This window comes from Triticum dicoccoides, chromosome 4A, assembly GCF_002162155.2.
Source record: "Triticum dicoccoides isolate Atlit2015 ecotype Zavitan chromosome 4A, WEW_v2.0, whole genome shotgun sequence".
In the NCBI taxonomy this organism is placed as follows: domain Eukaryota; kingdom Viridiplantae; phylum Streptophyta; class Magnoliopsida; order Poales; family Poaceae; genus Triticum; species Triticum dicoccoides.
This window is the reverse complement of record NC_041386.1, coordinates 431,743,055-431,758,065: the sequence shown is the minus strand read 5'-3', so window position 1 is coordinate 431,758,065 and position 15,011 is coordinate 431,743,055.

Genomic DNA, 15,011 nt, shown 5'->3' with positions numbered 1-15,011 from the left:
TATATTCCCCGTTGAAAACTTCAACTAGTTTGTCATCAATCACCAAAAAGGGGGAGATTGTAAGTGCATCTAGTGCCACCCCTAGTTGGTTTTGGAGTATTGACGACAAACCTAGTTGAGGGACTAATGTGTTTGTGAGAATTGCAGGATAACACAAGTAGAAGTCCCTCATTGATTCGGTTTTCCTACCAGAGATGACCCCTAAAAATGTATGAAGACATTGAAGTCAAAGGTGGTATGTGAAGACATTCACCTTGAAGACTATGACAAGAGAAGACATCGCATGAAGACTATGGAGCGCGAAGACTTAGATCTTTCATAGTTCTTTTTCTTCTTTGTTGAGTCATAGGAACCACCGTACTGTTAAGTAGGGTCCAAGAAAACCAGTCAGAATGACTGAAGTGATGCTTAACCAAAATCCTATGTCTTCGAGTGAAGACTATGAGAGTGAATCTTGTTCAGAGTTGGACAAGTCAGCTTTGCTTGTAGCCCAAGTAAAGTTGCCGTGTGTGTTTGAAATCTGACCGTTGGAACACGTGTCAGTTCCTTAGTGACCCAGGGTCATTTCGGACAAATCAGGTCGGGTTGCCTAGTGGCTATAAATAGCCCACCCCCTACAACCATAAACGGTTGGCTGCTCAGAGTTAAAGTACGACTTTTATCGTTTGAGAGCAACCCACCTCGAAGCCTTTGAGAGAGAATTCCTTGAGAGGATAAAGCCCTAACCACCCAGAGCCAAAGAGTGTTAGGCATCACTTAAGTCTTCTTGTCTGTGTGATCTGAAGACTTATTACACGTGAGGACTGTGAATCCTCCAGCCGGTTAGGCATCGCGTTCTGAGCATCCAAGAGTCATTGTGGATCGCCGGTGAACGAAGTCTGTGAAGGTTTGGAAGTTTACCTTGAAGACTTACCAGAGTGATTGGGCGAGGTCTGTGTGACTTTAGCTCAAGGGGAATACAGTGAGGACTAAGTGTTCTGAGCTGCGTGCTCAGGACTAAGTGTCCTCAGGTTTAAATACCTATCCGCCCTAACCAGATGTACAACTGTCACAGCAGTTGGAACTGGTCTACCAAACCTTTGTCTTCATCACGCACACTGGTTCTATCCTTCCCTTGCCTTTACTTACTGTTGGTTCTTGTGAAGTCATTGTACCAAATGCATCACCATTCGACTTCACTAAGTGATTACGTGTACTGATTGGCTTCTCAACATCTTCCTACCTGATCCTTACTGCCTAGCTGCTATTTGTCATTGTGCTTTCACTTCATTGAATACATGACTATGGTTTGCCTAGTGTAGTCTACCTTCCGCTGCATGATAATAGGTTTATTTCTATCGTTTGTCTTCGAAACTTACATGTTTTGAAGACTTTCATAAAAATCGCCTATTCACCCCCCTCTAGTCGATCACTAGCACTTTCACTTATATTCCTAGAGATCCATTACTCTGATTAGGCTCTAATTTTAACACATTTTCCCCAATATTATCTTTCTTGTGGCAAAAGAAGGGCTCCAACCGACTTACGAGGGAGTCAAAAGGCAACAAGGTGCAGCCTACCCCCAGGGCGTGCCCTGTTGCCTTGTGGCGCCCTTGGGTACCATCTTGTATTGATTCTTCTTCCTAAAAATCACATATATTCCAAAAAAACTCTATACAATTTTATGCCATTTGGACTTATTTGATATGGATTTTCTGCGAAACAAAAACATGCGAAAAACATGAACTGGCACTGGGCACTTGATCAATATGTTAGTCCCAAAAATAATATAAAATGTTGCCAAAAGTATGTGAAATTTGTAGAATATTAGCATGAAACAAACAAAAAATTATAGATATGACGGAGATGTATCGACAGAGATGACCGAGACACCTCTCTGATCAATAATCAATAGCGGGACCTGGATGCCCATAATGACTCCCACATATTCAATGAAGATCTTTATCGGTTTGAACCACTATGTCAAGGATTTCGATAATCCCATATACAATTCTCTTTGTCCAGCGACATGTTACTTGCTTGAGATTCAATTGTCGGTATCGCCATACCTACTTCAATCTCGTTACTAGCAAGTCTCGTTACGCATTCTGTAATATAAGACCCCCTTGACTACACATTAGTCACATGCTTCCAAGCTATTCATGATCTTGAATTACCGAGAGGGCAAAGAGATATCTCTCCATCATACAGAGTGACAAATCCTAGTCTCGCTCTAGACAACCAAACAAACACTTTCCGAGATACATGTAGAGCACCTTTATGCACTAGAAAAAAGAGACATCCGTGACATTATGGCCTAAACGAAAAAAATTTGTCATGCTTACGACACTTCTATGGTGATAACTGTGACAAAAACACATATCTTGAAAGATGTGGTGGGCTCCGACTTCTATGACAAAAAATCATGATAGAAAATGGGCTTTTCGTCCTGGGCGGGCCGAAGACGCACCTGCATGACATTCTTTGGGCCATCCATCACGAAAAAAATCATGGTAGAAGCGAGGGCGTGGAATATATTGGGGACTTCCCAGTTACGGTGGGTGGTCGGGGCCGAGTGATGCACTGTGGCTTGCACATTTCTCTCTAGTATGCGTGTTTGTGCGAGGCATTGGCTAACTGAACCCGAGCTATCGCACTAGCTACATTACTGAGCCTGAGCGATTGATCCCTTGGCTGCTAACTGAACCCGAGCGACTCATTTGCTACTGACTAAACCCAAGCAATTCCTTCGCTGCTACTGCTAACTGAACCCGAGCATTTGATCGCTGATGCTGCTTACTGAAGTCGATCGAGGCCCCGTGCGAGACGTAGCCAGCCGGTGTTGGGTTGCATCTCGATGAACAACGAACATTGCTATCGTGCGCGCAGTACGTAGAACAAGTTAAGAAGTGGTGAGTCGAGCCGGTTGGGTGGTTGTGGATGAAGAGTTCCCGGTGGGGGTTGGATGAACATGACCTTGTGGTAGATGGCCGTTGTCGCTGGATGACCAGGACCCCAAGGAGGCCACCACACCCCAGCCAGTTGGGGGTGGATGAACAGTACCCCATGGAGGCTGGATAGACAGTAGCCGGTGGAGGCTGGATGAATAGTACCCCGTGGATAAACAGTACCTAGTGGACGCAGGAGGAAGTCGCGATCATGAACCGTAGTAGGTGGAGGATGGAGGAAGTCGACGATGGACAGACAGTAGTTTGTGGAGGCTGGAGTGGGGTAGTAGACAGTGGATGAACAGTAGCCCGTGGAGTCCCGTTTAGCGGTATGCGACACCCCTCCCGATGAACATAACCCGTTTCGACCGTAGGCACTCGAACAGAAGTCTGTTTCCTCCGTGTTGCGGTATGCTAGACCCCCCGATCAACATGACCCTGTTTCAACCGTAGGCACTCGAACAGAAGTCCATTTCCTCCATGTTGCGGTACACCAGACCCTTCCCGATGAACTGGACCCCGTTTCGACCGTATGCGGTCGAACAGAAGGTTGTTTCCTCCATTCCGCGGTACCCCAGACCCTGTTTTGCCTATTATGTCGAAGCCGGTTGGCTCTCGTTGAATGGGACACATTCTGACACAGTGGTTTGCCTCTCGATGAGCCCAACGCTGTTTCCTCCATTCCGACCCGGCCGGTTGGCTGCCGATGAACAGGACGCCATTGCTGCCATCCGTTGCCTCTCCATGTACATGAGCCCTTGCCGTACGTATGCACGAGTACGCGTTCGAGCCCCGCCCGTATGTACATATGTGGCCGTATTTTTGCCCTGTGTGGTTGTACGTACGTGTACATGACTTAGATGGGACTGCATGAACTGCTACGCCGGGGGATCTACTACGACATGTGCCACTACTTACTCGGCCACGGTTCATCCTTGTAGAGACATGAATCGACTAGTATGTATGTACACATTCGTGACCAGACAGACAATGTGTCGGTGTACTAGAGTAGGGGTACCCTAGTACCCCGAACTTGTGCACGGGCGGTCGCAGCATCCTGCGGCAAGGCTTGCCGGGTGACCGCCAAGACCCTCCGTGGTTCCCTTGAAGACCATTCAAGAACAAAGTACTCAAACCAAGGCCCCGGCAAGAGGAGCTTGCCGGGAAGGCCAACCAAGGCCCCGGCAAGAGGAGCTTGCCGGGAAGGCCAACCCAGGCCCCGGCAAGAGGATCTTGCCAGGAAGAGACAAGACCTCGGCAAGAGGAGCTTGCCGGGAAGGCCACTCAAGGCATACCAAGAAAGCTTGCCGCGACGCGCCCTGCGTCCCGGCAAGGCCCGGTGAGCAACAAGCTCCCAAACACGACAAGACGACGACCGCGGCAAGGACCTTGCCGCGGGAAACCCCCACTTCATGCCCGCGCTCCAGCACACCTGCTAACGTGTCGCTCTAGGACTCTCCCAAGCACACGTGGCAGGAGGCCGCGCAGCTAGGGGTGCGCGGTGGCAAGCGGAGGTGAAGAGGAGGCCATCGTGGCGAACGGTGGCGCTCCTAACGGTCACTTTTTGCACTGTTTAGGCAACTCAGACGAGCATTCAATGACCTTGTCCCCTGGCATCAGAGTTAGGTAGGGTGCACTGTATCCACAGTAGCGGTAGCTGCACCTACCGCATCCTTTTCCATTTTTACCCTTCTAGTCTATGTTGCCACCTGTCGGTGACCCCTTGAAAGTATAAAAGGAGGCCCAGGCGCAATGTAGAAGGGGTTCAGCTCATTCGAAACACCAGGAACACTCTCACGCTCGGTCTGGCAGCGTCCATCGCTCCTGAGCAAGAATTCAACACACACAAACAAGCAGCAGTAGGGTTTTACGCATCCGTGCGGCCCGAAGCTGGGTAAAAACCGCTCGCGTGTACCGCCTCGATCCGCTCTTTGTGCAGCCTCCGCCACCCTCCGAACCGAAAGGGGCCCGGTCCCCATAGGTGTTGGTGGATCAGCTTCCCCGACATCTTTGGCGCGCCAGGTTTTCCATACAAAGCACGGTCGTTCAAGGAAAATAACTCAAAAACTTAAAAAACTGATTGCTCAAGCTTTAGCAACTTAGCTTTTCTGTCGTCTGCTTCCCGGCAAGGAGAAACTTTCTTGAACGGCCTGGTCCACACCATTATCTTCTCCTCCCCCCCCCCCGGTAAACCTTGTGGGCGAGGGAACCTTCCTTCTTTTGAGAAAGAAACAGAGAAATAAAGTAATGATATGGAGCCTTGGGCTCGTTATTGCTTACCGGGGTCTGGTGCTGCACAAATTGTCAGATAACATATGCAAAAAAGGATTATAGCATAAAAAAACTGACAAGATGTGCGGGGCACATGAACTTTACTGGTGCACGGGGTCTGCGCCCGGCTTTGTACAAAGGATTACATGCAACAGCGGCAAGACTTGTGCGAACCCGATCCGGCGTGCACGCGAGCTAAATCTTCATCGTCTTCATCGACATGCCACCGAAGAAGAAGGATTCGGAGGCAGCTGTTCCGTCTGCGTCGCTTTCACCGCCTCCGGAGCAAGCGGGTGGTGGAGTGGACGCCGGCGGAAGAATGGGCGTCGACGAGGGAGCTCTCAGTGCGGCAAAGTCCAAGGACAAGGCGGCACAGACCTCGGCGTCCATGCGCGCACCGCGCCCCTCTCAGGAGGCGCGGGACTAGCAGCGTCATGGCGTTCGCAGCGCCATACGTCCGCTGGGCCAAGATCAAGCTGGTGGTTCTCGTGGCGCTCAAGACCAACATGCACGTCAACATGCTGGCTCGAGCGAAGTACGGTCGCCTGGACGGGGCACTGCTCCTTCTAACGTGGTTAGGAGTCCGAGCACGCCCCGCTCCTCGCACCGTTCACCTCCGCCGCCCACCACTCTAGCAGAAGCCTTGGCGCGAGCTCAACTGCTCTTAGATTATCCTCCGACGGCGGACAAGACCGACGAATGGAGGGCCACTATCCAGAGCCTCATCAGCTTCGCCAACGGCGACACTGCGCGATAACCAAGCACCTCGCTGCCGCGGCAGGACAGCCGGACGCGAGCCGATGGCAACAAGACCGGGGGAGGTGCGACTTCCATGCACTCTCCACTATGAAGGCCAAAATCGCCGACTCACCGGGCCCACCCCGACAGCGGCTCCACCGCGTCGTCGGACCCACGAGCTCGTCGCGACCAGCGCCAAGTTCTCCATGAACGACAACAAGAAGACGCTCGAACCCGCATCGAGCACCGAAGAGAAGCGCGACGTCAATCCGACAAGCGCGCTGGGCCCTCTGTTGACATGCATGTGCCAGGGGAATCAGGCGATCTGCCGTACGCGGTAGGTTGTCCTGCGTTCACCCGTGAGCTGCGGCAAGTCCAGTGGCCCAGCACAAAGAATTTCAAACCAGACGTACCAGAGAAGTACGACGGCAAGACGCATCCATCGGAGTTTCTCAGCATCTACACCATCGCGGTGCAGGCTGCCGGGGGACGGGACGACAAGATCCTTGCCAACTACTTCCCGCTGGTACTCAATCCCAACGTCAGGTCCTGGCTCAGGCACTTGCCGGACAATTCCATCTCCTCTTGGGCAGATTTATGCCATCAGTTTGTCGGCGCCTTTACAGGCGGCCACAAGCCACATGGCCAAGAGAGCGATCTTCATCTGCTCGCCCAGAAGGAAGGAGAGCCACTGCGCAAGTACATTCAGAGATTCAGCCATGTACAGCACAACATCCCAGACGTCCACCCCGCCGCGATCATCAGCGTGTTCCATCAGAACGTGCGAAACCGAAGGATGAGGGAGGAGATGGCGATGTGTAAGATCAGAGACGTCAGCGAGCTTTACGCCCTGGCCGACAAGTGTGCGCGCGCTGAAGAGGGGAGGAGGCTCCCCGGAGAGAGTACAGGAGCAGGAGGATCCGACAGTGAGGATGCCGCCCCTACAAGGAAAGGCCGGCGGCGGAACAACAGAAGGAAAAAGGGCAAGGAAGTGCTAGCTGTCGAGCAGACCGGCAACGGAGGTGGCGCCAAGGAAACTAAGGATGGTGGCTCCAGCAAGGAGGCCCAGCCTGTGGCTGCCGCCGACAAGCTGGACGGCTCCGGCAAGCAGTATTGCAAGATCCACCGCACCAAGGGCCACGATCTCCAGAGTTGCAAGAAGGTTGAGCAGCTCGTTGAGCTGCAAAAAGCTGAATACGAGCGACGCGACAAGGAGAAGGCCCAGGAAGGTGCTGGAGGAGCTGGCAAGAAACGCCCCGACCGGGGAGGACGCCGCGGCAAGGCCAAGCAGCGGCAAGGAGATAGGCCTCCCTGTGGCCACGACAAGGATGAAGACGACGACGATGACGAAGACGTGGATGATGATGAGGCCGATGAGCAGGAATTTCAGAGAGCTACAGAGGTCCTGTGCGTTGACGGTGGTGCTTCTCTGCATACTTCGCACCGCCAACTCAAGCAGTGGATGCGGGAGGTTAATGCAGCGGAACCATCCGTAGAGTCACGCAAGCCTCTAAAATGGTCCAGCACGCCTATCATCTTCGACATTGAGGATCACCCTGATCGCGTAACTGCGGTCGGGTGCTTGCCGATGTTGGTTTCACCAACTATCCGCAACCTCAAGGTCATGAAGATGCTAGTTGACGGCGGGGCCGGCTTGAATCTGATCTCCTCCGCGGTCCTTCAGAAACTCCAGATCCCTGACAGCGAGCTCGAAGAGACCGGCACATTCCAAGGAATCAACCTGGGAAGGAGCAAGCCGAAGGGGAAGATCACGCTACCGGTCACATTTGGCAGGGAGCTGAATTTCAGAACTGAGAGGGTCACATTTGACGTTGCCAATTTTCCATTGCCCTACAATGGGATCCTTGGCCGTCCAGCGCTCGCCAAGTTTATGGCAGCCTCTCACTATGCATACAACATGCTCAGGATGCCAGGCCCGATAAGTGTCATCTCTGTCCCCGGCGACAAGAAGGATGCCCTTATCTGCGCCGACAAGATCTACCAGGAAGCAGCAGCCGCAGCTGATCACAACACACTTGCCGCTGAAGCTCCCGGAGGGAAGAAGAAGGCCAAGTCCGGCAAGAGCTCCGATGCCTACTCCGGCAAGCGCACCTCTTCGGAGTGCTGCGCTACCGTCGAGGACGCACCATCGAGCTCCACCGGCAAGTGCAAGAAGACGATGGCAGCTCCACCCGAGACCAAGAAGGTGTCCGCCAAGGAGGACGGCACTGGTGGTACCTTCACCATCAGTGCCACGCTTGACCCCAAATAGGAAAGCGCACTCGTTGCTTTCCTGCGGGTGAATGTCGACATGTTTGCATGGCAACCGTCTGATATCCCCGGTGTTCCCAGGAAAGTAATCGAGCACCACCTTGCCGTCTGTCCTCATGCGCGGCCCGTCAAGTAGAGAGTCAGGAAGCAGGCAGTGGAGCGCCAAGAGTTCATTGCAGAAGAGATCAGGAAATTGGAAGCAGCAGGCCTTGTCAGAGGAGTGCTCCATCCCACGTGGTTGGCCAATCCTGTAGTCGTGCACAAGGCGAACGGGAAATGGAGGCTTTCTATAGACTTCACTGATGTCAATAAAGCTTGTCCCAAAGATCCATTTCCCTTGCCGCGCATTGACCAGATTGTTGACTCCACAGCTGGATGTGATTTGCTTTCATTTCTTGATGCATACTCAGGATACCATCAACTGGACAAAATAAGAAGAGGAAGTTGGTTTCTGGTGACTACTTTCCGGCAGAGCTTCCCGAAGCCGCCGCCAAGAAGGTCCCCAAGATCGACGCCAAGAGTGCTGAGGAGCAGTCTGCTCCGGCGAACCTCTTGGTTTGTTCCGTTGAAGCAAACGCTCCCGACAAGTTTTGCTCCGGCAAGCTTGCCGGGGAATATCACGCTCCGGCCGAACCGCAGGTTCTTGCCGTAGAAGCGGATGTTCCCACAGCAACAGATATGCCTTTAGCCCTTGTTGTCGAGCCGCAAGCTTCAGCATGGGCGCAGCAGATCGTCCGTTTCCTTGTCAGGACCCCGACTCGATGTCACATCGATCTAGCTTGTAACACCTCATATCACTTTGCAGCCTCACGCACGGTATCCCCACGGGTGTCGCCTTACCTTTGCCCGGGACCGTTTGCGCCTTTTGGCTCACGTATATGATAGTGTCGCTAGCATCCATATGATAAAGAGCCCGGGCTGACATGACTAGTCGTAAACCCAAAGTGGCACAGGCTTACAGGGACAGGCATCCATGACCCAGCAACGAACGTGTCGGTCATCAGCAAGTGGGCCCAGGCTGTAGCACTGGGCTAGCAGGACTCCGGTAAACCGGGCTGTAGCGGGCTAACAGGACTCCGGTACTCAATGCGTGACATTTCCCCGAAGGGACAGACACAGGAACGAAGAAGGACACATGCTGGCCAGCCTAAGTGTTCCAGAGCAGTAGCAAGCTACCATGGCTCAGCGGTAACACTAGGAGACATTTCCCGGTAAGAGAGGCTACTAAAGATAAACAACTAGATAGTCAGATCCCACACATACCAAGCATTTCAATCATACACACAATATGCTCGATATGTGCAAACACAACAAGGCATCACAACATGACTCTATGACACAAGTACTTTATTTAAGGCTCAGAGAGCCATACATAACATACACAAAGGTACGGGTCGCACGACCCAGCATTCAAGTCATACAGTCAGACAAACCAGCAGCGGAAGTAGCTTGTCTGGGTACAGACAACTAGTAAAATAAAAGAGGCTTGGAAAGCCTAGCTATACTACGTGGTCCTTCACAAGCTCAGGACCACCACCTGGGCCTTAGCCTACTCATTGATGTCAACGTCTACGTAGAACCCATCAGAAGGGGTTGCAGCGTCTTCTGTAAAAATGTAAATTATAGCAACATGAGTACAAAGGTACTCAGCAAGACTTACATCAGATCCTACATACATGCATATTATCAAGAAGGGTTGGTGGAGTTATTGCAGCAAGCCAGCTTTGACTCTTAGCTAGGCTAACCTACGAGACTCCAGCTTGAAATGGTTTTGCGTACACGAGTCCACTACTCACCAATTCAATACACTACCGAGGATCCAGCTCCGTCTTCCTACGGAAGAGCCATCCTCGGCACTCACACTTATCTTGAGGCTTTTAGTAGTTTCCATTTACTTGTCTATGAACTGTATAGGCAACCAAGTAGTCCTTTACCGCGGACGCGGCTACTCGAATAGATCATGATAACCCTGCAGGGGTGTACTTCTTCATACACGCTCTCACCACTTACCGTCGTTTACACGACATGTACTCGGCAACCTTCAAGCGGAAGCCCAACGTGGGTGTCGGCCACGACCTACCTAACCACCTAAGTCTCCAGTCCAGGTTTATCGCCTATCCAGGTTCCATCCGCAGGGAGTCCGGCCGAGGTTTCCCATACGGCCCCGAACAATGTGAACAGGGTTCCCGAGATACCTAACGGGTATTCGGTACACCCGGCCACGTACCTACCGCATCACAGCCCACCCCTACGGTCAGCGATGTCCACTGCCTCCAGTAGGCTACAAACACCAGAAACTACTTGCAACTCCTGGACGGAGAACTAGGGTGAATAAGAAGCTGAGAGGGTCCATTGGTTTCAGGCCCAATGCATGGTAGTAGCTGATTCTTAAATCACACATACAGATCTCAGTGCTTAAGGTCGGCTTCAATGAAACAACCCACCATGTACTCCTACATGGCCTCTCATCGATACCTTTACCAAATCGTGTTCACCACACCACTCTCATTACCGACATAATCATTTCACTCTAGCCCATCACCCAGATGAACCAGACCTGACACGACTCTAAGCATAGCAGGCATAGCAAGGTAGGAACAACACATACATATGGCTCAATCAATTCCTACACATGCTAGTGGGTTTCATCTAGTTACTGTGGCAATGACAGGTCATGCAGAGGAAGTGGGTTCAACTACCGTAGCACACAGCAGTTTGAAACGCGTTGTCTTAATGCAGTAAAAGAGAGCAGGAGCGAGAACATGGGATTGTATCGATATGATCAAATGGTTGGTTGCTTGCCTGATGGTTCGATGCACTGATACGGTTCTTCGTTAGGGTAATCACGATACTCCTCGGTGGCAGAACCTGCCGCAAAGAACACCGATACACAACCATCACCAAACAATGTGCAACAATATGATGCATGCATGAAACATAGCAATATGAGTGTGTTGGGCTAATGCAACTAAGACCAGAAGGGTTTGAACCAATTTGAATCAAAGATTCAAATTTCAAACTCAAACATGGCCTTTTAAAGTGCTTTTCCTTGTTCTGCTTTAAACATCAGGTTAACTTGTTTAATCATGCATGAAAATAGTATAGATGGGTAGATTGGATTTTTCTGATCATTTTTCATATATAATTTGTCTGATTTGGAGTTACAGAATAAAAGTTATGAATTTTTGAAGTTTAAACTATATTCTGGAATTTCCTATATTAGATTAATTCCAGAAAACCAATTATTGCATCAGCCTGACGTCAGTGTGACGTCAGCAGGTCAACGGAACACGTCCGGGTCAAACCTGACAGTGGGTCCCGCGTGTCAGGGTGATTAAATTAATTAAAGTTTAATTAAAACTAAACCTGTTTAATTAACAGGGCTGGGCCCCACCTGTCATTGACTCAGGGGAGTCAACCAGGGCCCACCCGTGGTCAAACCCGGGTCGGCTGCACCGGCGTTTAGCCGCCGGCGAGCCCGACGCGGCGGCGGAAGTGGTTTTGGCCGTTTCGGCCACCAAATGGGTCGCGGAGACCACCGGAGTGGAGCTGAGGACGAGCCGCAGCTCTTGGTGGAGTCTGTTGGGGTCGGGGTGGCCGGAGTTGGCGCCGGCGACGACTTTGGCGGCCACCGGGGTTCGGCCGAAGACGAACTTGACGCTAAGGGGTCAGTGAGGCTCGGGGAGTGGCTAGCTAGGTGCTAAGTGACACGGTGAGTATGATGGACACCGTGGAGTGGCCGGAGGATGACCGGGAGCACGTCGGCGACGAGCTCCACGGCGGTGGGTGCGGTTGAGCTCCGGGAGGTCGCTACACGGCTCGGGAGCAAGAACGGAAGGGAGGGGGAGATGGCTAAGCTCACAGTGAGTGCGACGAAGCCCTTGGTGTGGCCGGAGATGGACCGGAGCGACGACGACGTTGAAGGGGATCTCCGGCGATGGCGGTTCGGGCGAGGTCGTTGCGGTGGACTCGGGCGTTGCGAGCGCTCGGGGCTCGGCTTGCTCGATGAGTGGACAGCGGCGGAGCTCCTGGACACGATGAGAGGACGCACGGGTGGCGGGGAGCACGGCTACGACGAAGGCACGGCGATGGTGGCGTCGGCCATGGCGGGGGAGCACGAGGGGGAGGAGCTGGAGAGGAGAGGGGTTGTCTGGGGGGTTCGGGGGAGCGAGGGAGGCCGATCCACGACGTCACCGGGCGAGGGGAGCGGCGAGGAGGCGAGCAGGTGCGTGGCGCACGCTGCGGTCGCCGTCGGGCACCTGCCTGCCTGCCTGGCCGGCAAGCAGCTCGCTGGAGCGGCGCTGGGCTGGGCCGGCAGGTGGGCCGGGTGCTGGGCGCCAGGTAAGTTTTTCCATTTTTTTTCTGTTTTCTGTTTTTTAATACTTCTGCAACTTTGTTGAATTAAATAAAATACTTAAGCAACTCCTAAAATCACCAAACTACTCCTGGTCCATAGTTGGATTATTTCCAACATGAAACATTTTAGTTTGGAGATATTTGAGCATTTAAATATTTTATATAATTTTAAATGCCCAAATTCAAATATTTATGATTTAATTCAAAAACGCTAAGATGGCCTAGGAAAATGTGCATCACTTTTGGCAGAGGTTATGAACCAAGACAAAAATGATGGGCATTTTAGAAGGGCATTTCAGGTTCATTGAAAAAGTTTTTAGTAAACCCTAATTGGTTTCAGAGGGGACTGGGGGTTCTGTCATCCCCATTTCAGGTTTCTGATGAAAGAGTAAACATGATGCAACACTCTAATGCATGGCTAACTAGGATGTGACAACTCACCCCCACTCAAAAGAATCTCGTCCCGAGATTTGGGTTCCTCCGGAAAGAAGGCGGGATACTCAAGTCGAAGACGATCCTCCCTTTCCCAAGTTGCTTCATCCTCAGAATGGTGCGACCATTGTACTTTGAGAAACTTGATATTATGACGTCGAGTGGTATGCTCGGCCTGGTCGAGGATACGAATGGGGTACTCTCGATATGTAAGATTATCTTGGAGATCAAGCGTTTCGTGGTCCACTCCACGGATAGGATCCGAAAAGCAACGCCTGATTAAGAAACGTGGAAGACATCGTGGACTCTGGAGAGGTGCGGAGGTAGTTCCAACTAGTAGGCAACTTCTCCTCGTTTAGCGAGAATGCGAAAAGGTCCAATGTAACGAGGAGCCAATTTGCCTTTGATACCGAAACGATGGGTTCCCTTCAGAGGGTTAACCCGAAGGTAAGCCTTCTCGTCAACCTCGAAAGTCATAGCCTTATGTTTTCGGTCATATTGACTCTTTTGACGAGATTGGGCTGTTTTCAACTTTTCACGAATGATGCGAACTTGCTCTTCTGCTTCCTGAATCATATCCGGGCCAAAGAATTGTCTTTCCCCGGTCTTTGACCAGTTAAGGGGTGTTCGACACCGTCGTCCATAGAGAACTTCAAAAGGGGCTTTACCCAAGCTAGATTGATAGTTGTTGTTGTAAGCAAATTCGGCAAATGGAAGGCATTTCTCCCACTCCATTCCGAAAGAGATAACAGAGGCTCGAAGCATGTCTTCTAGAATCTGGTTGACGCGTTCTACTTGACCACTCGATTGAGGGTGAAAAGCGGTGCTAAAGGAAAGGCGGGTTCCCATAGCATTTTGGAAACTTTCCCAAAATCGAGAGGTGAAAATACTTCCTCGATCCGAGTTAATTTCCAAAGGGACACCATGGAGAGACACTATCCGGGAGATGTATAAGTCTGCCAATTGACTAGCGGTTATACTCTCACGAACAGCTAGGAAATGGGCTACTTTGGAAAGACGATCGACAACGACGAAGATAGCATTATTCCCTCTCTTGGTCCTGGGAAAACCGGTAATGAAATCCATACCAATTTTATCCCATTTCCATTCAGGAATAGCTAAGGGTTGAAGGGTGCCAGCAGGCCGTTGATGCTCTACTTTTACACGACGACAAACGTCACAATTAGCAATATACTGAGCAATTTCTCTCTTCATCCTAGTCCACCAGAACCTCTGGCGTAGGTCCTGATACATCTTAGTACTACCGGGATGAATGGTGAGAGGAGATTCATGAGCCTCCTTAAGGATCAATCGCCTCAGGTTTCGCACTTTGGGAACCACTAGTCGATTCCCGAAGTATACGACCCCTTGATCATTAATGGAGAAACAATTCGCAATTCCTTTCTTGATGTTTCTCTTGATGTGCGAGATTCCCGGATCTACCTTCTGTGCTTTGACGATCTGGTCCGTAAGGGTAGGTTTCGCCACCAAGGTGGAAAGAAAACCTTGAGGAACAATGTGAAGGTTAAGCTTCCGAAATTCCTCATGGAGAAGCGGTTGACTTTGTTGTAACATTAGGTTGTTACAATAAGATTTACGACTTAGCGCATCAGCCATGACGTTGGCTTTCCCTGGGGTGTAAGTTATTCCTAAGTCGAAATCTGTGATCAACTCAACCCAACATCTTTGCCTGAGATTCAAATCCGGTTGGGTGAAAATGTACTTCAGGCTTTGGTGATCAGTGAATATTTCGCAACGGTTACCGAGGAGGTAATGTCGCCAGGTCTTAAGTGCATAGACTACGGCTGCAAGCTCTAGATCATGAGTAGGATAATTCTCCTCATGTGGGTGCAATTGCCGTGAGGCGTAAGCAATTACATGTCGATCTTGCATGAGAATACAGCCTAGTCCTTGTCGCGAGGCGTCGCAGTAGATAACAAAGTCCTTGGAGAAGTCTGGCGGTACCAGAACGGGAGCAGAAGTCAGGCGTCTTTTCAGTTCCTGAAAGCTGTGCTC